Source organism: Mus caroli, unplaced genomic scaffold (assembly GCF_978045245.1).
Source record: "Mus caroli unplaced genomic scaffold, Mus_caroli_1 scaffold_9, whole genome shotgun sequence".
In the NCBI taxonomy this organism is placed as follows: domain Eukaryota; kingdom Metazoa; phylum Chordata; class Mammalia; order Rodentia; family Muridae; genus Mus; species Mus caroli.
Window position 1 is genome coordinate 42,417,369 of NW_028227264.1, and position 25,209 is coordinate 42,442,577.

Here is a 25,209-nt window from a genome sequence, read left to right on the forward strand (position 1 = left end):
TGTTGGGCAGGGTGGGGTTGGCAGGACTAGACGGGAAATAGGAGGGGTGGGTGTGAGAATAACCACAATACACATATATGAAGTTGTCAAAGAATAAATCTAATGCTTAAAGGCAGGGAGGGAGAGGGTGCCCTGGGTGGTGGTCCATGCTTTTCAGCCCAGGACTTGGAGCCTGAGCAAAACCCTATTGCTAACCTCACAGTGAAGGTTGGGTAGTGCTCAGTGGCAGAGCACTCATCTGGCATGTACAAGGCTGTCTGTTCAATCCCCAACACTAAAAAATGTAATCATAGCAAAATGCCTGCCTCACTGCCTTAGGAGACACTGTATGTGGCTACTATTAAGGGAAAGAAATCAATCCAAAATCTCCAGTGTGCACTTTGAGCATCATCTATTCTTTAAGTAACTGGAGTGGTGGACACACACCACCGCACAAGTCAGAACCTACAGAATTTACACCAATGCTGAATCATAATGTAAAGTATGCACGCTGTGTGCTAATTATCATGTTCATTGTCATGCAAGAGCCTTAGATGCAGCTTCATTGTTGGTAATAAATGTACCACATTGGTTCCGGGTGCCAGTACCAGGGGTGGCAGGGTGGGGAGTGTCCACATAAGGTTCCAACTCTACTACAAGGAAATAAGATAGTTGATTCTAAATTAGGCATGGTGCCACATCCTTGGACTCTCAGAACTCAGGGAAACTGGATAGCAAACCCAGCGGCAGCCTCAGCTACATAGACGTACTTTGTTCCAAAAGAAAGAGAAAATAGTTTATTCTGAGTCAAATATGAGTGGCCATGGCCATAGAACAGACTCAAGCCCTGAATGACATGTCCTACTATGGGAGAGAATTTGTGAACTTTTATAGTCACAGAACAGAAAGTAACGAAGAAATGTGTTGAACATATACACAACACATTTGTATTGTGTGGCTACAGCAAGGGAGAGAATCTATAGATATTTCTTGGGGCTAGAGAGATGGCTTAGCAGCAAAAGGTGCATCCTGCTCTTATAAAGAATCCAAAACTTGGTTCCCAACACCCATGCCAGACAGCTTAAACCTGCCTATGGCTCCAGTTCCAGGAGACCCAATGCTGTCTTCTGGGCTCTCTGAAAACTTAATGCACATACATGCACATACTTCCCCAGCCCCTACTCCTGTGGAAACACATATAGACATAATTAAGATAAAATTTTAAATGTAATTAAAAAGGCATGTCTCTTTGTAGTTCAAGCTTGCCAGAAACTCACTATGTAGACCAGGCTGGCTGAAAACTTGTGATCCTACCAGCTCTGACTCCCATATTCTGGGATCGCAGGCCAATTCACCCAGTAATGACTTTGGAGCACTAGGGATCCAACCTAGGACCTGTCATTGTCCAGGAGACACTACTACTGAGCTATAACCCTGCTGAGACATATTTCTAGCCCTGAAATTTAATTTATTAATATGCATCTGTGCATGCACCTATGTGTCTGTTCCTGTGTGGTTACACATAAGTATACAAAGAGGGTGACAGATACCCTTGGGTTTCATCTTCAGTGATGCCATCTATATCCTTTGAGCTTGCATCTCATGACATACTAATTATGCTAGTCTGTCTGGCCAGTATCCCTGGGGTCCTATCCTCACCTTTTCAGTACTGGGGTGACAAGTGCATACCCTGACTGGCATTTTGATGTGACTTCTGGATATTAAAACCATGTCCTCATGCAAATCATGACTCTATGGGGTCATCTATCCATTTGGTCAACCCATCTCCCACCCCAGTCTTTTGAGGTGATCATTCTGAAGAGATCTGATCAATTCAGGTGGGTATGACCATACACTGAGGTTGTCATCCCAACATTCTTAGTTTAGGATTGATAGACACTAGAGCTGTGCACAGCTTAGTGATACATTCCAAGAGCTTTTTGGTGGTTTGCGATGGGGGCTCTGGAGTAGTCTGGAGCTTTTTGTCCTGCCTTCAGCTCCTGAGTTCTGAAATAGAGTTTTATCTCAAGGTCAAGAAAATGTTAGGTGAGAAATAAAGGTTGATAAAAAACGAGTATAAAGAAGGTTATGGGGGGCGAGGGCATTAACTCAACTGATAGAGTGCTTGTCTAGCATACAAAAGGCACCCGGTTCAACCTGAGTTCGAGCCCCAATACCACATAAACAAGGCATGTGCCTGCAATCCCAGAACACCAGAGGTGGAGACAGGACAATTCAGAGTCCACACTTATCCTTATCCGTATACTACATTCAAGGCCAGGAAGAATGGCGAGCTAACTATAGTCCAAGTCAAGGTACTTTTTTGGCTTTGGAACCAGTGTGTCTATGTCCCCCCCAATCATACTATTCCCCCATAGCCAAAATCAACAATTCTCTGGGACTGTTAATGCTCATGCAAGCTTCTTCAGAAAACGTCCCACCTCAGCAGCACAGAAAGATAGAGAAAGATACAGAAACTACCTTCCATTCAAGTTTGCTGTGAACCAAAAATAAAACCTGTTAAATCTTTAAAAAGCACCTGTGCATGTCGCTGTATGCCTGTAATACCAGCATAGTGTATGTGTGTGTGTGTGTGTGTGTGCATGCATGTGTGTGTCAGAGGAGTATTTAGGACTCATTTCACTCTTTCCACAGTGAGTTCTAGAGATCAAACTTAGGTCACCAAGCTTGTGTGGCAAGATATTTTACTTGCTGAGTCATCTTGCCAATTCCGTTTCTTTTTAAAAAACATGTGTGTGTGTGTGTGTTTCAAGAGGTAGGCAGTGATCAAGAGTGGGAGGAAACCAGAAGCTCGTAGATAGGAGATTTGTGGTTGAGTTTGTCTGGTGCCTGTGTTTTAGGGCCACATCTCAAACCAATGAGAATTTGTTATTGGAGCATCTATTCTGGAATGTCTGGTGACTTGATTTTGTGCAGGTCTTTTGTAGTAAGTACTTATGAGGGTTTCTATCCTGTTTTAGATCATTCAGTTCCCAGATAAAAGACACAAAACCTTCATACGTATGATAAGCCTTGGGCAGCATTAGAGCTGGGTGGACATCAACCCTCTAAGCTACTTTGGCCCCTTCCCTGTCAGTGACCCTGAGATATGACTTACCATGTTTGCCTGGGCCACCTTTACTCTGACTCGCCAGCCTTCATAACCAGTTCTCATGACTCCTCACCTCATGGCCACTTCTCCTCTCTCCACTTTCTCTTTCTTCTCTCTCATGGTCCTACCTTCAACCCCAAACTAAGGAACCAAGACTCCTCCTACCTCTCTTCTGCCCAGCTGTAGGCTGTAGGCATCATTATTCAACCAATAGTTTTAAATTAAGGAGCAAGGTTATATAGCATCACTTGCTGTGTAGGATGATTTCCTTGTCCCTAGGGGCAACCAATCCTTGGGCACCAGTATTTAACATGGCAATACATAGCAACAGACCAAACCTTAACACAGGTCTTGTTCAGATAACACTAGCTGCTATGTTCACACATGCAAAGGCCATATCATGTCCAGAAGACAAATTTCACAGTGTTCCTCCTCCTTCTCCAGCTCTCTCTCTCTCTCTCCCCTCCCTCCTTCCTTCTCTCCCTCCCTCCGCCCTTCCCCCCCCCCCAGTTTTGTCTTTCTTTCTTTCTTTTCTTTGATCTGAGTCCAGGAGCTCAGACTCAAGTTGTTAAGCTTGGTGGCAAGTGCCTTAAGACCCATTAGAGCATCTTCCAGCTCAGGAAGGAAATGGGTCTGAGAAAAATCAGAATTAGTGCTAACAAGTTTCTTTTCCCAGATTTCCCCAGATTTATATTGTATATTTATATTACTGACCCAGGGCCAGTAGCTGAGGGTGAGCATGTGTGGAAGCCTTTGTCGTGCCACCTCCTGTGCTGGGATTACAGGCCTACACCACCACACCCAGTTATGGATTTGAATAAATTCTGTGTGAGAGCCTGTTTACAGCCTTTCTCACACTAACCAGAGGTTTCCTCCTGGGCAGGTCATCAAGGGTTGAAGGGGAGACTCTGACACCTAGTGGCTACAATGTATTACTACAAAGACTTCTTTTGGAAATTTTAAGAGTGTCCTTTTAAAAAGACACTTGACCCTTGTCATTCTAAGTGGACCAAGGAACGCCACATGAAACCAGAGACACTGAAACTAATAGAGGAGAAAGTGGGTAAGAGCCCCAAAGATATGGGCACAGAGTAAAAATTCCTGAAGAGAACAGCAATGGCTTGTGCTGTAACATCAAGAATCGACAAATGTGACCTCATAAAATTGCAAAGCTTCTGTAAGGCAAAAGACACTCTCAATATAACAAAACGGCAACCAACAGATTGGGAAAAGATCTTTACCAATCTTAAATCCGATAGGAGGCTACTATCCAATATATATCAAGAACTCAAGAAGTTGGTCTTCAGAAAACTAACCCTATTAAAAATGGGGTACAGAGCTCCAGTGATATACAAACCATCACAAGAGCTAAACAATTCTCAACTGAGGTATACCAAATGGTTGAGAAGCACCTTAAAAATGATCAATATTCTTAGTCATCAGGGAAATGCAAATTAAAACAACCCTGAGATTCCACCTCACACCAGTCAGAATGGCTAAGATCAAAAACTCAGGTGACAGCAGATTCTGGCAAGGATGTGGAGAAAGAGGAACACTCCTCTATTGTTGGTGGGATTGCAAGCTGGTACAATCACTCTGGAAATCAGTTTGTCGGTTCCTCAGATAATTGGACATAGTTCTACCAGAAGATCCAGAAATACCACTCCTGGGCATATACCCAGATGATGCTCCAACTTGTAATAAGGACACATGCTCCACTATGTTCATAGCAGCCTTATTTATAATAGCTAGATGCTGGAAAGAACCCAGATGTCCCTCAACAGAGGAGTGGATAGAGAAAATGTGGTACATTTACACAATGGAGTACTACTCAGATATTAAAAACAATGAGTTCATTAAATTCTTAGACAAATGGATGGATCTGGAGGATGTCATTCTAAGTGAGGTAACCCAATCACCAAAGATCACACACGATACTCACTCACTGATAAGTGGATATTAGCCCAGAAGCTCAGAATACCTAAGATATAATATGTAAAACACATGAAACTCAAGAAGAAGGAAGACCAAAGTGTGGACACTTTGATCCTTCTTAGAAGGGGAAACAAAATACCCATGGAAGGAGTTACAGAGACAAAGTTTGGAGCAGAGACTGAAGGAATGATAATCCAGAGACTGCTCCCCCCCCCCCGGGGGATCCATCCCATAAATACCCACCAAACACAGACCCTATTGCAGATGCCAACAAGAGCTTGCTGACAGGAGCCTGATATAGCTGTCTCCTGAGAGGCTCTGCCAGTGCCTGACTAATACAGAAGTGGATGCTCACAGTCATCCATTAGATGGAGCACAGGGTCCCCAGTGAAGGAGCTAGAGAAAGGACCCAAGGAGCTGAATAGGTCTGCTGCCCCCTAGGAGGAACAACAATATGAACTCACCAGTAACCCAAGAGCTCCCCGAGGCTAAACCACCAATCAAAGAAAACCCATGGAGAGATTGGTGGCTCTAGCTGCATATGTAGCAGAGGATGGTCTAGTCAGTCATCAATGGGAGGAGAGCTCTTGGTTCTATGCCCCAGTTTAGGGGAATGCCTGGGCCAGGAAGTGGGAGTGGTGGGTTGGGGAGCAGGGGGAGGGGGAAAGGATAGGGGATTTTTGGAGGGGAAACTAGGAAAGGGGAAAACATTTGAAATGCAAATAAAGAAAATATCTAATAAAAAAGTAATTAAAAGAAAGAATTCTAAAGGAGAAAATAAAGATGCCTTGTAAATTAGTATAAAATACATCTTAAAATAGGCTTTCCCCAAGGTACCTGGAAAGTGCTCACAACACTTCTTCCAGAAAATATTGGGATATTTGGGAAAAAACTCAAAGGACTGTGGACTGTGAGTTATTTTTCAAGGAGGATTTAAGACTTCCAAAACAGCTTAAGCATCCAAAATAGCCCCCTGTTTTTTGACTACTTTCAGGTTTCTTGACCCCTCCCTCATCCTGTTTTTAGCATATATTTCAGAATTGATGTCTCCGTGCCCTGAAAGCAGACTGGCATTTTCTTACCACCTGGCTTTCTTTTTTTTTTTAATTTTTAATATTTTTATTACATATTTTCCTCAATTACATTTCCAATGTTATCCCAAAAGTCCCCCATAGCGCCCCCCACTTCCCTACCCACCCATTCCCATTCTTTTGGCCCTGGCATTCCCCTATATTGGGGCATATAAAGTTTGCAAGTCCAATGGGCCTCTCTTTCCATTGATGGCCGACTAGACCATCTTTCGATACATATGCAGCTAGAGACAAGAGCTCCGGGGTTCTGGTTAGTACATCATGTTGTTCCAACAATAGGGTTGCAGATCCCTTTAGCTCCTTGGGTACTTTCTCTAGCTTCTCCATAGGGAGCCCTGTGATACATCCAATAGCTGACTGTGAACATCCACTCCTGTGTTTGCTAGGCCCCGGCATCGTCTCACAAGAGACAGCTATATTTGGGTCCTTTCAGCAAAATCTTGCTAGTGTATGCAATGGTGTCAGCGTTTAGAAGCTGCTTATGGGATGGATCCCTGGATATGGCAGTCTCTAAATGGTCCATCCTTTCATCACAGCTACGAACTTTGTCTCTGTAACTCCTTCCCTGGGTGTTTTGTTCCCAATTCTAAGAAGGGGCACAGTGTCCACACTTTGGTCTTCATTCTTCTTGAGTTTCATGCGTTTAGCAAATTGTATCTCATATCTTGGGTATCCTAAGTTTTGGGCTAATATCCACTTATCAGTGAATACATATTGTGTGAGTTCTTTTGTGATTGTGTTACTTCACTCAAGATGATGCCCTCCAGGTCCATCCATTTGGCTAGGAATTTCATAAATTCATTTTTTTTAATAGCTGAGTAGTACTCCATTGTGTAAATGTACCATAATTTCTGTATCCATTCCTCTGTTGAGGGACATCTGGGTTCTTTCCAGCTTCTGGCTATTATAAATAAGGCTGCTATGAACATAGTGGAGCATGTGTCCTTTTTACCGGTTGGGACATCTTCTGGATATATGCCCAGGAGAGGTATTGCTGGATCCTCCGGTAGTACTATGTCCAATTTTCTGAGGAACCGCCAAACTGATTTCCAGAGTGGTTGTACAAGCTTGCAATCCCACCAACAATGGAGGAGTGTTCCTCTTTCTTCACATCCTCGCCAGCATCTGCTGTCACCTGAATTTTTGATCTTAGCCATTCTGACTGGTGTGAGGTGGAATCTCAGGGTTGTTTTGATTTGCATTTCCCTGATGATTAAGGATGTTGAACATTTTTTCAGGTGCTTCTCTGCCATTCGGTATTCCTCAGGTGAGAATTCTTTCTTCAGTTCTGAGCCCCATTTTTTAATGGGGTTATTTGACTTTCTGGAGTCCACCTTCTTGAGTTCTTTATATATATTGGATATTAGTCCCTTATCTGATTTAGGATAGGTGAAGATCCTTTCCCAATCTGTTGGTGGTTTTTTTTGTCTTATTGATGGTGTCTTTAGCCTTGCAGAAGCTTTGCAGTTTCATGAGGTCCCACTTGTCAATTCTCGATCTTACAGCACAAGCCATTACTGTTCTATTCAGGAATTTTTCCCCTGTGCCCATATCTTCAAGGCTTTTCCCCACTTTCTCCTCTATAAGTTTCAGTGTCTCTGGTTTTATGTGAAGTTCCTTGATCCACTTAGACTTGACCTTAGTACAAGGAGATAGGAATGGATCGATTCGCATTCTTCTACATGTTACCAACCAGTTGTGCCAGCACCATTTGTTGAAAATGCTGTCTTTCTTCCACTGGATGTTTTTAGCTCCCTTGTCGAAGATCAAGTGACCGTAGGTGTGTGGGTTCATTTCTGGGTCTTCAATTCTATTCCATTGGTCTATTTGTCTGTCACTATACCAGTACCATGCAGTTTTTATCACAATTGCTCTGTAGTAAAGCTTTAGGTCCCGCATGGTGATTCCACCAGAGGTTCTTTTATCCTTGAGAAGAGTTTTTGCTATCCTAGGTTTTTTGTTATTCCAGATGAATTTGCAGATTGCACTTTCTAATTCGTTGAAGAGTTGATTTGGAATTTTGATGGGGATTGCATTGAATCTGTAGATTGCTTTTGGCAAGATAGCCATTTTTACAATGTTGATCCTGCCAATCCATGAGCATGGGAGATCTTTCCATCTTCTGAGATCTTCTATAATTTCTTTCTTCAGAGACTTGAAGTTTTTATTATACAGATCTTTCACTTCCTTAGTTAGAGTCACGCCAAGATATTTTATATTATTTGTGACTATTGAGAAGGGTGTTGTTTCCCTAATTTCTTTCTCAGCCTGTTTATTCTTTGTGTAGAGAAAGCCCATTGATTTGTTTGAGTTAATTTTATATCCAGCTACTTCACCGAAGCTGTTTATCAGGCTTAGGAGTTCTCTGGTGGAATTTTTAGGGTCACTTATATATACTATCATATCATCTGCAAAAAGTGATATTTTGACTTCATCTTTTCCAATTTGTATCCCTTTGATCTCCTTTTGTTGTCGAATTGCTCTGGCTAGGACTTCAAGTACAATGTTGAATAGGTATGGAGAAAGTGGACAGCCTTGTCTAGTCCCTGATTTTAGAGGGATTGCTTCAAGCTTCTCACCATTTACTTTGATGTTGGCTACTGGTTTGCTGTAGATTGCTTTTATCATGTTTAGGTATGGGCCTTGAATTCCTGATCTTTCCAAGACTTTTATCATGAATGGGTGTTGGATCTTGTCAAATGCTTTTTCCGCATCTAACGAGATGACCATGTGGTTTTTGTCTTTGAGTTTGTTTATATACTGGATTACGTTGATGGATTTCCGTATATTGAACCATCCCTGCATCCCTGGGATGAAACCTACTTGGTCAGGATGGATGATTGTTTTGATGTGTTCTTGGATTCGGTTAGCAAGAACTTTATTGAGGATTTTTGTATCAATATTCATAAGGGATATTGGTCTGAAGTTTTCTATCTTTGTTGGGTTTTTTTGTGGTTTAGGTATCAGAGTAATTGTGGCTTCATAGAATGAGTTGGTTAGAGTACCTTCTGTTTCTATTTTGTGGAATAGTTTGTGAAGAACTGGGATTAGATCTTCTTTGAAGGTCTGATAGAACTCTGCACTAAACCCATCTGGTCCTGGGCTTTTTTTAGTTGGGAGACTATTAATGACTGCTTCTATTTCTTTGGGGGATATAGGGCTGTTTAGATCATTAACCTGATCTTGATTCAACTTTGGTACCTGGTATCTGTCTAGGAACTTCTCTATTTCATCCAGGTTCTCCAGTTTTGTTGAGTATAGCCTTTGGTAGAAGGATCTGATGGTGTTTTGGATGTCTTCAGGATCTGTTGTTATGTCTCCTTTTTCATTTCTGATTTTGTTAATTAGGATGCTTTCCCTGTGCCCTCTAGTGAGTCTGGCTAAGGGTTTATCTATCTTGTTGATTTTCTCAAAGAACCAGCTCCTTGATTGGTTGATTCTTTGAATAGTTCTTCTTGTTTCCACTTGGTTGATTTCGCCCCTGAGTTTGATTATTTCCTGCCGTCTACTCCTCTTGGGTGAATTTGCTTCCTTTTGTTCTAGTGCTTTTAGGTATGTTGTCAAGCTGCTAATGTGTGCTCTCTCTAGTTTCCTTTTGGAGGCACTCAGAGCTATGAGTTTTCCTCTTAGAAATGCTTTCATTGCGTCCCATAAGTTTGGGTATGTTGTGGCTTCATTTTCATTGAACTCTAAAAAGTCCTTAATTTCTTTCTTTATTCCTTCCTTGACCAAGGTATCATTGAGAAGAGTGTTGTTCAGTTTCCACGTGAAGGTTGGCTTTCTATTATTTATTTTGTTATTGAAGATCAGCCTTAGTCCATGGTGATCTGATAGGATGCATGGGACAATTTCAATATTTTTGTATCTGTTGAGGCCTGTTTTGTGACCAATTATGTGGTCAATTTTGGAGAAGGTACCTTGAGGTGCTGAGAAGAAGGTATATCCTTTTGTTTTAGGATAGAATGTTCTGTAGATATCTGACAGATCCATTTGATTCATAACTTCTGTTAGTTTCACTGTGTCCCTGTATAGTTTCTGTTTCCACGATCTGTCCATTGGTGAAAGTGGTGTGTTGAAGTCTCCCACTATTATTGTATGAGGTGCAATGTGTGCTTTGAGATTTACTAAAGTTTCTTTAATGAATGTGGCTGCCTTTGTATTTGGAGCATAGATATTCAGGATTGATAGTTCCTCTTGGAGGATTTTACCTTTGATGAGTATGAAGTGTCCCTCCCTGTCTTTTTTGATGACTTTGGGTTGGAAGTCAATCTTATCAGATATTAGAATGGCTACTCCAGCTTGTTTTTTCATACCATTTGCTTGGAAAATTGTTTTCCAGCCTTTCATTCTGAGGTAGTGTCTATCTTTTTCTCTGAGATGAGTTTCCTGTAAGCAGCAAAATGTTGGGTCTTGTTTGTGTAGCCAGTTTGTTAGTCTATGTCTTTTTATCGGGGAGTTGAGTCCATTGATATTAAGAGATATTAAGGAAAAGTAATTGTTGTTTCCTGTTATTTTTGTTGTTAAAGTTGGCATTCTGTTCTTGTGGCTGTCTTCTTTTAGGTTTGTTGAGGGATTACCTTCTTGTAGTTTCTAGGGCGTGGTTCCTGTCCTTGTATTGTTTTTTTTCTGTTATTATCCTTTGAAGGGCTGGATTCGTGGAGAGATAATGTGTGAATTTGGTTTTGTCGTGGAATACTTTGGTTTCTCCATCTATGTTAATTGAGAGTTTGGCTGGGTATAGTAGCCTGGGCTGGAATTTGTGTTCTTTTAGTGTCTGTATAACATCCGTCCAGGATCTTCTGGCTTTCATAGTCTCTGGTGAAAAATCTGGTGTAATTCTGATAGGCTTGCCTTTATATGTTACTTGGCCTTTTTCTCTTACTGCTTTTAGTATTCTATCTTTATTTAGAGCATTTGTTGTTCTGATTATTATGTGTCGGGAGGCATTTCTTTTCTGGTCCAGTCTATTTGGAGTTCTGTAGGCTTCTTGTATGTTCATGGGCATCTCTTTCTTTAGATTTGGGAAGTTTTCTTCTATAATTTTGTTGAAGATGTTTGCTGGTCCTTTGAGTTGAAAATCTTCATTATCATCCACTCCTATTATCCGTAGGTTTGGTCTTCTCATTGTGTCCTGTATTTCTTGGATGTTTTGAGGTAGGATCTTTTTGCATTTTACATTTTCCTTGATTGTTGTGCCGATGTTCTCTATGGAATCTTCTGCACCTGAGATTCTCTCTTCCATCTCTTGTATTCTGTTGCTGATGCTGGTATCTATGGTTCCAGATTTCTTTCCTAGGGTTTCTAGCTCCAGTGTTGCCTCATTTTGGGTTTTCTTTATTGTGTCTACTTCCCTTTTTAGGTCTAGTATGGTTTTGTTCATTTCCATCATCTGTTTGGATGTGTTTTCCTGTTTTTCATTAAGGACTTCTACCTGTTTGATTAGGTTATCCTGTTTTTCTTTAAGGATTTGTAACTCTTTAGCAGTGTTCTCCTGCAATTCTTTAAGGGATTTTTGTGCTTCCTCTTTATTGTCTTCTACCTGTTTACCAGTGTTCCTTTGTATTTCTTTAAGTGTGTTATTAAAGTCCTTCTTGAAGTCCTCTACCATCACCAGGAGATATGCTTTTAGATCCGTGTCTAGCTTTTCCGGTGTGTTGGGGTGCCCTGGACTGGGCGAAGTGGGAGTGCTGGGTTCTGATGATGGTGAGTGGTCGGTCTTGGTTTCTGTTAGTAAGATTATTACGTTTACCTTTCGCCATCTGGTAATCTCTGGGGTTAGTTGTTGTCGTTGTCAGTGTTTAAAGATTGGAGCAGAAGCTGTGTTCCACTCACCAGCAGTATCAAAATCCTGTGGCGGGGGTCGTGGGTAGCTGGCGGGTGTCAGCCGACCCTGCTCTCTAGCTACACCGGTGCTGTTCCGGCCGGATGAGGCCTGTGGCCCTACTCAGGCCGGTTTCTGCTTCCCTAACTAATGCAGTCTCAGGTCCCGCGCGCAATTGGATTGGAGCAGAAGCTGTGTTCCACTCACCAGAAGTCTTAAGATCCTGTGGCGGGTGTTGTGGGTAGCTGGTGAGTGTCAGCCGACTCTGCGCCCTAGCTACCCCGGTGCTTTTCTGACCGGAAGAGACCACCTGGCTTTCATGATGATAGAAGCTGTCATGCAGACCACCGAGGGCATGAAGAGAGAGAGATCTCAGCCAGTGCTGGATCTATAAACTACAACACTAACTTTCTAGGTAAATTATCCCACGTTAGTGTCATGATGGTTATGAGTAACCAAACACATTTAGTTCTGGTTTGAGACCTGATACCTACACTAAAGGATTTAATGTCTGATACCGGAAACGTAGTTAAAAGCTTATGTCTGCGGGAGCGAAAGGCTACAGGGGGAAAGCCACTGGTACATTACTTATGTTTATACTCAGGTTTGGACTGTTCTTAACCTTGATCAGAGAATGTCCCATCCATACCAATGTGTGAAAGGTAAAGAACAGTTGGGTTTCTCATGCTACTTGAGAGTTTACTGAGCGCTAATGCTATTTTTATCCATTGAACAAAAACATATTTCTTTCCATTATCATACATTTGTCTCCTCTGCTGTTGAACAATCTTTTAAGATATTTCTATTGGAGCATACTTTATTTTACTCAATGTTTACTTTGTACCTAGAAGCTTTTGGCACAGTGTTTTTGTAGTTCTAGTAATAAATACCAGATAGAGGTTTTCTGTAGGAAAGGCCATATCCAAAACTGAAAGTCATAAGTTTAGGACACTGTAGAACACAAAATAGGAGTAGCGAGAAAGTCAAGCTAGCAGAAGATGGAGAGAAATCACTGTATGGGAGCAGAGAATGATAGAACATAACTAGTTATTTGTAAATTGCAGAGGAAAGCACAGACATAGGGCTCACCATGTCCTGTTGGGAAGGACTCAAGTTGTGCAGGTCTAACATGTGATTTAAATATGCTTGCATCCTCACGTTTAAACATTTTTCTACATGTAGTTAGAGTCTGAAAGTGGCACATGAGAATAAGGTGTAAGATGTTTTAAGAAAAAGCAAGAATACAGAGTGAAGGTGCTGCAGGTCCAAATTAAAGAACTTCTCAAAAATGCTGAGTATATAAAATGACCACAGTCCAGTGTTCAGTAGAGAATGTTAATAAATTAGTACATATATAGGTGTGAAGCTGTACACAACTGGATTCTCATCCCTTGATTTGGATGTGAATGACCCATATGAACTAGTTCATGTTGTTTGTGGTACCCTGTCCTTTCTCTGTCTTGTTTCTTCACAGAACTCCAAACAACATCCCAAGACAATGCCAATAACTATGATTTTTACTCACAGGCACAACATATGTCTTGCATACCGAGTGTCTGTATCAAATCTCTAAACAAAACAAGATCATCAGTAGGAAAAATTAACAAAACTGAAAACTGTTTATAAATGAATGAATAGTGTGGGTTTGTGACTTTGTATTTGAAACTCACAAGAACTTTTTCAGAGCTTATGAAAATGTCTTAAAATGTGTTAATTATGCAGGTTGATGACAAAACCAAAACATATCAATATTATATTATACTGCAGCATTATAGATAATGACATTCATTCATGATGAATCAAGGGACCTGATTTAATTGGCACATAAACTCAACCACACACAAACGCAGACAAATAGACTGACTGCTCTCCCTTTCAGAATGACCAGGCCTTTATATTGAGACTCCTGTTTATAAGAACTAACAGCAAGATGGGCTAACTTCAAAATGATCCTATCCTGACATACTCTCGTGTGTCTCCTATGTTACCTAATGTCAATGGAGTTTACATTTGGACACCTGAGAGTTAGGGAAGGGAGGAGTGATGGATGTCATTGACACCAATTCTAGTTCCTCCTGCTTTTTCCAAAAATCTCTACAGAAGTAAGTGGTTTATTTGATTTGAATACACATACACTGTTAGACTTCTCTGAAGATTAAGCAAGACAACCTCAAAATCTTCAAGTTCATTTCTGTCCTCCTTCCTTTTCAGTAGACAACACTCCCTTTCCAGGAAAAAAAAAAAAAAACCTTCTGTGCATATATCTTGACTTGATGCATTTCAAAATCCATTGAAAGATTTTCATAATGTATTGTATCTCAGTTTTTCAGACTGGCAGATATGTACCTAAATGGAGTGACAGACAGACAGAGAACCAGATGGACAGTTGAAAATAGTATATTTTTATTTGTTTTTGCTGTTGTGTCTTAGTAATGTAATATGCTTTGATTGTATTCTTTTCCTCATTCATATATTCTAAAGGAGTATGTAACTGTAATTAAGTGTGCTATAGAACCATACAGTATAATACTTTCTATATTTTTCAGATCTGTTTTATTTTCTCAGGCAAAAAAATATACAGAAATTTAAGTAAAAATCTGGGTTTTCCATATGTTCCAGTACCATTGACCTTCTGTGCTGTTCACCTACCATAGAGTTCTTTGGAGATAAGTTTCTATTCTTTGCTTACAGGAGACTGCTAGAAAAATTACTGGGCAGACTTTTGTAGTTTAAGAACCCCACATATTTTAAATGGGAATATTCATTTTTAACATGCTCTGCAACAGGAGGTTTATAAAATTTTCACTAGCTCCAGCCAATATGCCATTCACAATTAAATTTCTTTGTGTCAAAGTGGTTATTTTCAAAGTGGCCTCTAGGTTCTGCTAGCTTATCTCCTAACTTGAAGTATCAATGAAAGCCACTAGCTTTCTAGTGGAACTGTGATTTTGTGATAATTTTGCTGATCCCTCCATATGTAAGTCATTGCTTCTCTTCCTTCTGATTCCATTATTAATTGGGTACAAGTCTATGAGGTCATAGCACAAAATCATATTAACTACTCTACATGCATGGCTAATCACATACATGTGCTTTTCTGTGGTGAACAAAATATAGTTCTGCTTACTCAGGCACTTGAATCTTGCTGCCATCTAAACAATGAGGAATAGAAAGTTTAAAGCACATGGCTCTTCTCAAACACATTTAGAACAAGCAGGAGATTTTATACCCTTCCCTCATTGCCCACATCAAGCCACTCTCTCTCTAAACAACTACTTCATGTTCTGACTATCCAACATGGACAAAGGTCTCATTTGCCTTCATCTTTCCCTATACTCACTCTGCCTTCATCCTTCTTTCCTCTCCTAGCTTCCTCAGGTTGCTCAAGCATCAGAGAAAAATGAAATGGAACGCATAACACAGCTACCTCTGGGACTAGCTCACTTTTATCTTTCTTCAAAGTTGATAAGGCGCATCTTATTATCATTTTATGTTTTTCAGCTTGATAGATGTTTAATTGGCAACTTAGACAGGATTCTGTTTGACACAAACATTCTAAGCAATGGATATTCTATAAAATGCACTACTTACCACTCTCTAGATGCCTTATTACATTTTCTTCTGTAATCTTCCCTGGAAGATTCCCTGGAGATGGAGAGCTTCCCTGGAAGCCTCCTGGAGCCAGTTAGGTTCAGACATACATGGTCAACTTGGCATTTATAACACATCTCATAAAAGTCTTATTTGTTTTCTAAGAACATGTTAATTTTAAATTTTAAGAAAAATTATGGTAAAAATAGAGAAAAATAAATATTGAAGAGCAAGATATTTGGATGAAAATACAATAAGAATTCATGTTGAAGTCTCTCTTTGATTTTTTTCAGCTAACAGGGAAGAGTATCCATAGACAGATTAGGACCTGATGTGAAAATTTCAACAAAAATAATTATTGTAGATTCATAGTGCTTAATACTAATTTGTTATCTCCAATAAATTTTGAGGATATTTATGGAATGCTTGAATGCAAAAACTCTTATCAGGGTTATTGCCCAGACACGGCATTGAACATGAAAGGAAAGTTTGTTTTGTTTTTTCTTTCTTTTCTTAATTTTTGGTGAAGGGTAATAGAATTCTCTTGTTAAAAATCCTGACAGAATGTTATGTTGAGTGAACAGTAGAATCTGCTTCATTTCATAATACATAAGAGAGGACATAAATATCTTTGTTAAATTTTTACATACAAAAATCTATATGACAAAGAAACTTTACAGCATTCTCTGTGTTGTTTAAACAATAGCACTAAAATGCTACAGCGTGGAATTATTCCCAGTGAAATCTTTTAAAAATATAACAAACTTCACTTTTGAGATTTGATTTTGCATATTTATGTGAGTAAAGAGGCTTAAGTTGAGGCTTATTCAAAGTCACAATGGGGTGGTACAGATGAAGTACTCATATGTGAAGGTTAAAAATTAAAAATGGAAGAATGGAGGTCTTGGGAGAGAGCCAGAATATGCTCAAAATATACATTAAATTAAAAATGGTTTAAATAATGAAAAATAAAAAATATAAAGGTATAGGGCAAATGTCATCTGTGTGATCACAATTTTGAAGTTAATCCACATTATGTATAGAATAATGTCATCATTTTATAGGCCTGTCAATAGTATGAAGAAAGTGTTTATGTTTCTTCATAGACTTGTGTTGGTTTCAATAAGTAATGTCTCCCTAAACTTCAGACGAGAACACTTGGACTATAGTTGGTAGTACTGTTTGGTGAGTTTATGAACCTTCAAGAGGTACAATTTTGCTGGAGGAAGGACTCTAGTAGGGGTGAGCTTTTAGTGTTTGTAGACTTACTCCACCTCACGATCATCTCTGTGTTTGTAGTTGGATGTGATGTCTCTACTTTCTGATTTGTCTACCTGTGCCTATGCCTTCCCTGCTACCCTGGAGTATCCCTCTGGAATTGTAAACTCAAATAAGTGTTCTCTCCAACAACAACAACAGCAGCAGCAACAACAACAACAACAACAACAATTACCATTTTCTAAAATGTCAAATGATAAAAATATAACAACCACTGCCTCTCTCCAATAATGTCATCCTGTTTGACATTCAGTGATTGGACAGATTCTCACCCTCTGTTGGCTATCTCAATCTCTTGAAACTCAGAAATATCTCTGACCACAAGTTCTATTCTCATTCAAATCCTACTTTAACTACACTGTTTCTAAAATTTTCCATCCTAACACCTCATTATTTACTTACATGAAATTTACATGAAGATGCTTTTGTATGACTTAAAAATATTGCTCCTTGCCTGCTTTGTCTTCTGTCACTATTGTGTAGGACATCATCTGAAATACACTGTACAACTTCTCATATGGTCATAGATGTTCACTAGCAGAGCTTCATATAGGTTCTCAACCTTCAACATGTCTTCAGAATGGCCTCAGATTTCAGTGAGTACAACACTGTGTACTATGTCCAACAGATTTGTGGAAAGTGGAACTCCTTTGTGCCTTGTACCTATGAAGACTCTTCACATTAACTCAGTTCCTAATATTGATTGAGGTCACTGTACAAGCACAGTAAATGAGTCTATTTCTTTCATTGAAATAAGCAAAAGTTAAAACCATACCTTCACAACAAAGCTTCCATTCGGGAGGCAAACATTCCCTTGATTGTGTTCCTGAATGAAACCCAAGAGAATCAGGAATAAAGGGCATATATTGGAAAATAACCAAGACAAGAAACAGAGAATGAACAGAGAACATTTTTTCTAACAGAAAAAAATTACAAAGATTCCATGAAAATTAACAATGAGACAAAGATGAATATTCTCATTCCTGATGTCTAATATGGTAAATAGAATAATCACACAAGGAGAAACCAACAGAAGAGGAAGATGTGAAACTATATTTGCTCATTACAAGAAAAGCCAGAAAGTCTCCAATAGAAACTCCAACAGCTGATGACCTCATTTATCAAACAGAGGGTAGAAACTAAGGCAGAAAAGTAAGTACTCTACCTTTAACCAAATGAAATATATATTGGAAAACAAGTCCCTGAAAGAATATCATTCAAATAGTCTCAATGTGTAATAATAAATTGGGCTAAATCTAACCCAAAATGAGAAAGACATGCAAAATAAAAGCTTTAAGATAATTCCCAAAATATTAAAGTAGTTATCAGAAGATGGAAAGAACTCCTATGCCCACAGACTGGTGGGGTAATACTGTAAAATGGTCATCCTACTAAGAGCAATCTACAGATTCTATGAGCTCCACATCAACCCTCAAATGCAATTTTCATAGAAATTGCAAATATAATCTTTGATTTCATATGGAAGTATAAAATAACAAAAATTGCCAAAATATTCCTTAAAAAAGTTCTACTGGAGATATTGCCAGCACAGAGTTCAAGTTTATGGTAATAAAAATTGTGGCACTGGTCACAAAGGGACACATTGATTAGTGGAAGGAATTGAGGACTCACACCTCCAGTAACCAGGCAAGACTTCCAATAGAGGTATGGGGACACCAAGCCAACAACAAGACCTTAGACCCACAATTTGTCCTGCCTACAAGATGTGCAGGGATAAAGTTGGAATTGAAATTGGGGGAATGGCCATACAATGACTGGTATGGCTTGAGACCTGTGCCATGAGAGAGAGCCTGCCCCTGATACTATTCATGATACTCTGCTATAATTGCATAAAGGAATCTAACATATCTGTCATCAGAGAGCCTTTACCTAACAGTTGATGAAAACAGATGCAATGACCCATAGACAAACATTAGGCAGAGCTGGGGTAATCCTGTGGAAGAGGGGGAGGAAGAATTGAAGGAGCTATAGAAGTCAAGGACACAAGAAAACCTACGGGATCGATTAACCTGGGCTCATAGGGGCTCACAGAGACAGAACCACCAACCAGAGAACATACATGGTGTGGACCTAGGCCCCCTGCACATATGTAACAGATGTTTAGCTTGGTCTTCATGTTGGACCCCTAACAGCAGGAACAGGGACTGTCTCTGACTCTATTGCCTGCCTTGGGATCCTGTTTTCCTAACTGGGATGCTTTGTCTAGCCTCAATAGAAGATGTGCCTAGTCCTATTGTGACTTGATAGGCCAAGGTGGGGTGATATCTATAGGGGTGGGAGGAGCTCCCTTTCTCTGAGGAGAAAGGGAAGGAGGATGGGGGAAGGATGAGAACAGGAAGGGGAAGCTGCAGTCCAGATGTAAATAAATGAATTAAAGGGAAAAAAAAAAGAATTAAGGCTATACAAGTAAACCTACAGTCCCATAGTTTCATGATTCAGGGATTAAAGTCCAAGATTCACAGGGAAGAGAAGACAACACCTTCAACCAACTGCGAGAGACAAACTAGATAGATGCCATCAGAAGAATGAAATTAGACCCTCATCATTCACCCTGCCCAAAATTCATCTTAACTACATCAAGTGCATCAACGTAGGAAATTCTTAATCTAAGAGGAGAAAGCAAGGGAATTGGCTACAGATCATTGGCACAGCAGTGCACGGTCAGAACTGAACTCTGAGAGTACAAACATTGAGACTAATGTTAACACACAGGACACAATACAATCCAAGGCTTCTGTGAAGCAAAGGTCCGCCGTTTTGGTGGAAAGAGAAACCTACCAAGTGGGAAACACTACTTTCCAGCAGGACATGTGACTGAGAGTATCTACAAAACACCAAGAGCCCACCCATTACCTTGACACTGAATCATGGTACTCAAATTTTATCTCATCTTTGCCCATGTATATAACTGTGTAAAACAGAAGCAGCATAGAAAAATCAGATAATTATTTACTACATATCCATGGATAGTATTTAGCTATGTGACTGACTTCTAGCATCATTAAATGGTGTACATAATAGATTAAATGTTTTATTTACAATATTAAATGACTGTATCTTAACTGTATGAGTTAGGTTAAAATGTATATTATTTTGGAAGGTATTGGTAAGCCCAACACAATTACATGAGTAATATTAATAGTTTACATACTTCCATTTTCTTACTCATATAAAAATGTTTATCCTTTTCTTATTCAAATTCATTTACCAGTTCTTTTAGGTCTGCTGATACATCTATATCTATTATAAAAATTATGAAAAAGAGAAAACAGTACTCTATAAAATAGGTATAAGTTATTTAAAGTTAATGCTTTTAAAAATACTCATTTATCTACATTCCAAATGCTGCCAAATGGAAGAAGAAGAAGAAGAAGAAGAAGAAGAAGAAGAAGAAGAAGAAGAAGAAGAAGAAGAAGAAGAAGCAGAAGCAGCAGCAGCAGCAGCTGAGTGTAAGCCTGTGAGGGTGCCAGCAAGCAGTGTTCTTCCACCTTCCACGGTTTCTGCTTCAACCTCCAAGCTCCTGATCGAGTCCCTGCCCTGACTTCTTTCAATGATGGACCTTATGGAAATACCTGGAAGTGTAAGTATTTCTTCCCCTAAATTAATTTTGATCGGTGTTTTATCACAGTAAGAGAAATCAAACTAGAACTTGAATATAAAGTTAATTTATTTTCTATCTCATAGTATTGTTTAAAAACATTTAGTAACATATATTAATTTTATAATTAAAATTAAAATATATCACAGTAAAAGAAAACTGTACAAACCAAAGAATCAGGGACACTACCTAGTTCATCCTATGAAGCCACAGTTAAACTGATACCTAAACCACGAAAAAAAACCAACTAAGAAAGAGAACTTCAGACCAATTTCCCTTATGAATATGAATGCGAAAATTCTTAATAAAATTCTCACAAACCGAATCCAAGAACACATCAAAACAATCATTCACAATGATCAAGTAGGTGTAAGACCTGAAAAGCCTTATGTTCGGGATGTCCCACTCACGGAGACACAGAGACAGAGATAGAGACCGATGCAAAAAGCAAGAGGTTTTTAAATCCAGCATGCTGGGGTCGGTCTGAAATTGGAATAGAAGCGAACACAAGTAGCTAAAACACACAGCTTTTATACATTGTTTGGAGGGTAGTTTATTATTGGTTAACCTTCAGTGACATTAAGGGGCAGACTTAAGGACTGGAGACATTGTGTGGGCTTTTCTATACAATCAGCGAACTATCTCTTGGTGGATAAACTTAAGGACTAGAGACACTGTGTGGGCTTTTCTATACAATCAGAGGACTGTCTCTTGGCACACTTTGCAGTGAGGCAAATTCTGGGAAAAGAACACATTTACTTAACTTTTTACAATCATGGTCATTTTGAGCTACCACAAATCTTACATTGGTTTCATCCCAAGAATGCAGGGATGATTCAATATATGGAAATCCATGGATGTATCCCACTATATAAACAAACTCAAAGAAAAAAAATCACATGATCATCTCATTAGATGGTGAAAAAGCCTTTGACAAATACAATACCCTTTCATGTTAAAAATATTGGAGAGATCAGGAATTCAAGGTACATACCTAAACATAAAAGCAATATACAGCAAACCAATAGCCAACATCAAACTAAATGTAGAGTAACTCAAAGCAATCCCACTAAAACCAGTGACCAGACAAGGCTGCCCACTCTTTCCCTATCTTTTCAATATAGTACTTGAAGTTCTAGCCAGAGCAATTACACAACAAAAGGAGATCAAAGGGATACAAATTGGGGAAGAGAAAGTCAAGATATCACTATTTGCAGATGATATATGAAGTATACATAAGCAACCACAAAAATTCTACTAGAGAGTTCCTATAGCTGATAAACAACTTCAACAAAGTGGCTGTATATAAAATTAACTCAAACAAATCAGTAGCTTTTCTCTATTCAAAGAATAAATGGGCTGAGAAAGAAATTAGGAAAACAACATACTTCACAACAGTCACAAAATATTACTTGTGTGACTCTAATCAAGCAAGTGAAAGATTCGTATGACAAGAACAGTAAGTCCCTAAAGAAAGAACTAGAAGACCCCAGAAGATGGAAAGAACTCCCATGCTCATGGATCAGCAGAATTAATATAGTAAAATGGCCATCCTGCCAAAAGCAATCTACAGATTCAATGTAATTCCCATTAAAATTCCAACTCAGTTCTCCATAGTTAGAAAGAACAATTCTCAAATTCATTTGGAATAACAAAAACCCAGGATAGCAAAAACTATTCTCAACAATAAAAGAACTTCTGGTGGAATCACCATCCCTGACCTCAAGCTCTACTATAGAGCAATAAAAAACCACATGGTATTTGTACAAAACCGGAAGGTAGATCAATAGAATAGAATTGACCCAGAAATGAACCCACACACCTATGGTCACTTGATCTTTGACAAAGAAGCTAAAACCATCCAATGGAAAAAGGACATTTTTAACAAATGGTGCTGGCTCAAGTGGTGGTTGGCATGTAGAAGAATGCAAATTGGTCCATTCTTATCTCCTTGTACAAAACTCAAGTCCAAGTGGTTCAAGAACCTCCACATAAAACCAGATACACTGAATCTAATAGAAGAGAAAGTGGAGAAGAATCTCCAATACATCCCTGCAGGGGAAAATTTCCTGAACAGAACACCAATGGCTCAGGCTCTGAGATCAACTATAGACAAATGGGATCTCATAAAATTGAAAAGCTTTTGTTAGGCAAAGGACACTGTCAATAGCACAAAACAGCAACCTACAGATTTGGAAAGATTTTTGCCAGCCCTACATCTGATACAGGGCGAATATCCAAAATATACATAAAGAACTCAAGAAGGTAGACTCCAGACTACCAAATAACCCTATTAAAAATGGTGTACAGAGCTAAACAGATTTCTCAACTGAAGAATCTGGAATGAATGAAAAGCACTTAAAGAAATGTTCAACATCCTTAGTTGTTGCAGTAAATCTCCAACCCAAATATGCTCCAGAAATGAAAACACAACTCAATTAATATGAATACATGCTATGTGTCCAGATTGGGTAGATCTACAGCTACACTACCATCTTCCACATCTATGAGACCCTTTAGAACTTGTGGTTTCTCTAGGCAATGTACTTCTGCTCTGCTTTTCTTCTTTTCTTCTTTTCTTCTTTTCTTCTTCTTCTTCTTCTTCTTCTTCTTCTTCTTCTTCTTCTTCTTCTTCTTCTTCTTCTTCTTCTTCTTCTTCTTTTCTTCTTCTTCTTCTTCTTCTTCTTTTTCTTCTTTCTTCTTTCTTCTTTCTTCTTTCTTCTTCTTCTTCTTCTTCTTCTTCTTCTTCTTCTTCTTCTTCTTCTTCTTCTTCTTCTTCTTCTTCTTCTTCTCCTCCTCCTCCTCCTCCTCCTCCTCCTCCTCCTCCTCCTCCTCCTCCTCCTCCTCTTCTTCTTCTTCTTCTTCTTCTTCTTCTTCTTCTTCTTCTTCTTCTTCTTCTTCTTCTTCTTCTTCTTCTTCTTCTTCCCCCTCCTCCTCCTTCTCTTCCTCTGCATCCTCTCCCTCTTCCATTTTCTCCTCTCTCTCTCTCTCTCTCTCTCTCTCTCTCTCTCTCTCTCTCTCTCTCTCTCTCCTTCCATTCTGCTCAACCTTCCTTTTATCTGCCCAAACATAGGCTCTCCTTTATTTTACAAATTAAGGTGGGAAGGAGGTTTACAGGAAATCACCTGAGTGCTGGCTCATTCCTTGTTCACAACTCCTCACAGGAGAATGGAATTAACATTAAATATAACTAGTCCCAGGGCTGTCCACAATACTTACTCATCAGGGAAATGCAAATCAAAATGACCCTGAGATTCCACTTCACACCAATCAGAATGGCTAAGAAACAAAACCTCAGGTGACAGCAGATGCTGGAGAAAGAACACTTCTCCGTTGCTGGTGGGAAATGAATGCTGGTAAAACCATTTTGGAAATCAATCTGGCAGTTCCTGAGAAACTTGGAAATAATTTTACCTGAAGACCCAGCTGTACCACTACTGGGTATAGTCCCCAAAGATGCTCCAACATATAACAAGGACAGATGCTCCACTATGTTTATAATAGCCAGAAGCTGGAAAGAACCCACATGTTCCTCAACAGAAGAATGGATACAGAAAATGTACATTTACACAATGGAGTACTACTCAGCTATTAAAAACAATAACTTCATGAAATTTGCAGGCAAATGGATAGAACTAGAAAACATGATCCTGAGTGTGGTAACCCAGACACAAAAGAACACACATGATATGTACTCACTGATAAGTGGCTAATAGCCCAAAAGCTCTCAATGCCCATGTGGAGACAAAACCCACAGACCAAGTGGAGCTTAGGAAGAAGGAAAACCAGAGTGTGGGTGCTTCAGTCCTGTGTTGAGGGGGGGAACAGGATGATCAAGGGAGGTGGAGGGAGGAGTTACCTGGGAGAGAGAAAGGAGGAGGAGCAAATGGGGGGGCAGTATCAGGTACTGGAGGGGTTGGGAGAGGTACAGAGGGTCAGGAAATTGAATAAAATATGTAGCAGTGGGGGATGAGGAACTCAGGTTAGCCATTGGAGAATCTGAGATGCCAGTTGAGAAATCTGTTTAGCTCTGTACACCATTTTTAATAGGGTTATTTGGTAGTCTGGAGTCTACCTTCTTGAGTTCTTTATATATATATATATATTTGGATATTTGCCCTGTATCAGATGTAGGGCTGGCAAAAGTCTTTTCCAAATCTGTAGGTTGCTGTTTTGTGCTATTGACAGTGTCCTTTGCCTTACAAAAGCTTTTCAATTTTATGAGATCTCATTTGTCTATAGTTGATCTCAGAGCCTGTGCCATTGGTGTTCTGTTCAGGAAAATTTCCCCTGCGAGGATGTGTTGGAAGAAGAATGGGCTTATAATGTAATGGGTGTTCATACAAGAATTAGTAAAAGAATCTTTGGCTGAACCATGTTGGTCTGCTAGTGTGTGTGTGTGTGTGTGTGTGTGTGTGTGTGTGTGTGTGTGTGTGTGTGAAGCTATGGGTACTCCAGATCTTCCTTTAGAACTTTTGTTCTTTGAGGGAACTTTTTTTTATTAGATATTTTCTTCATTTACATTTCAAACCTGAAAGTCCCCTATACCCTCCCCCTGCCCTGCTCCCCAACCCACCCACTCCCACTTCCTGGCCATGCATTCCCCTGTAGAAGGACATATAATCTTCACAAGACCAAGGGCCTCTCCTCCCATTGGTGGACTACTAGGCCATCTTGAGGGAGTGTTATATGAATGATTCCATTGACTGAAGCACTGTCAAGACCATCAGATTGGAGTGAGGAAGCCTGGCTCTGAAGACAACAATAGAGAGATCAGATGCTC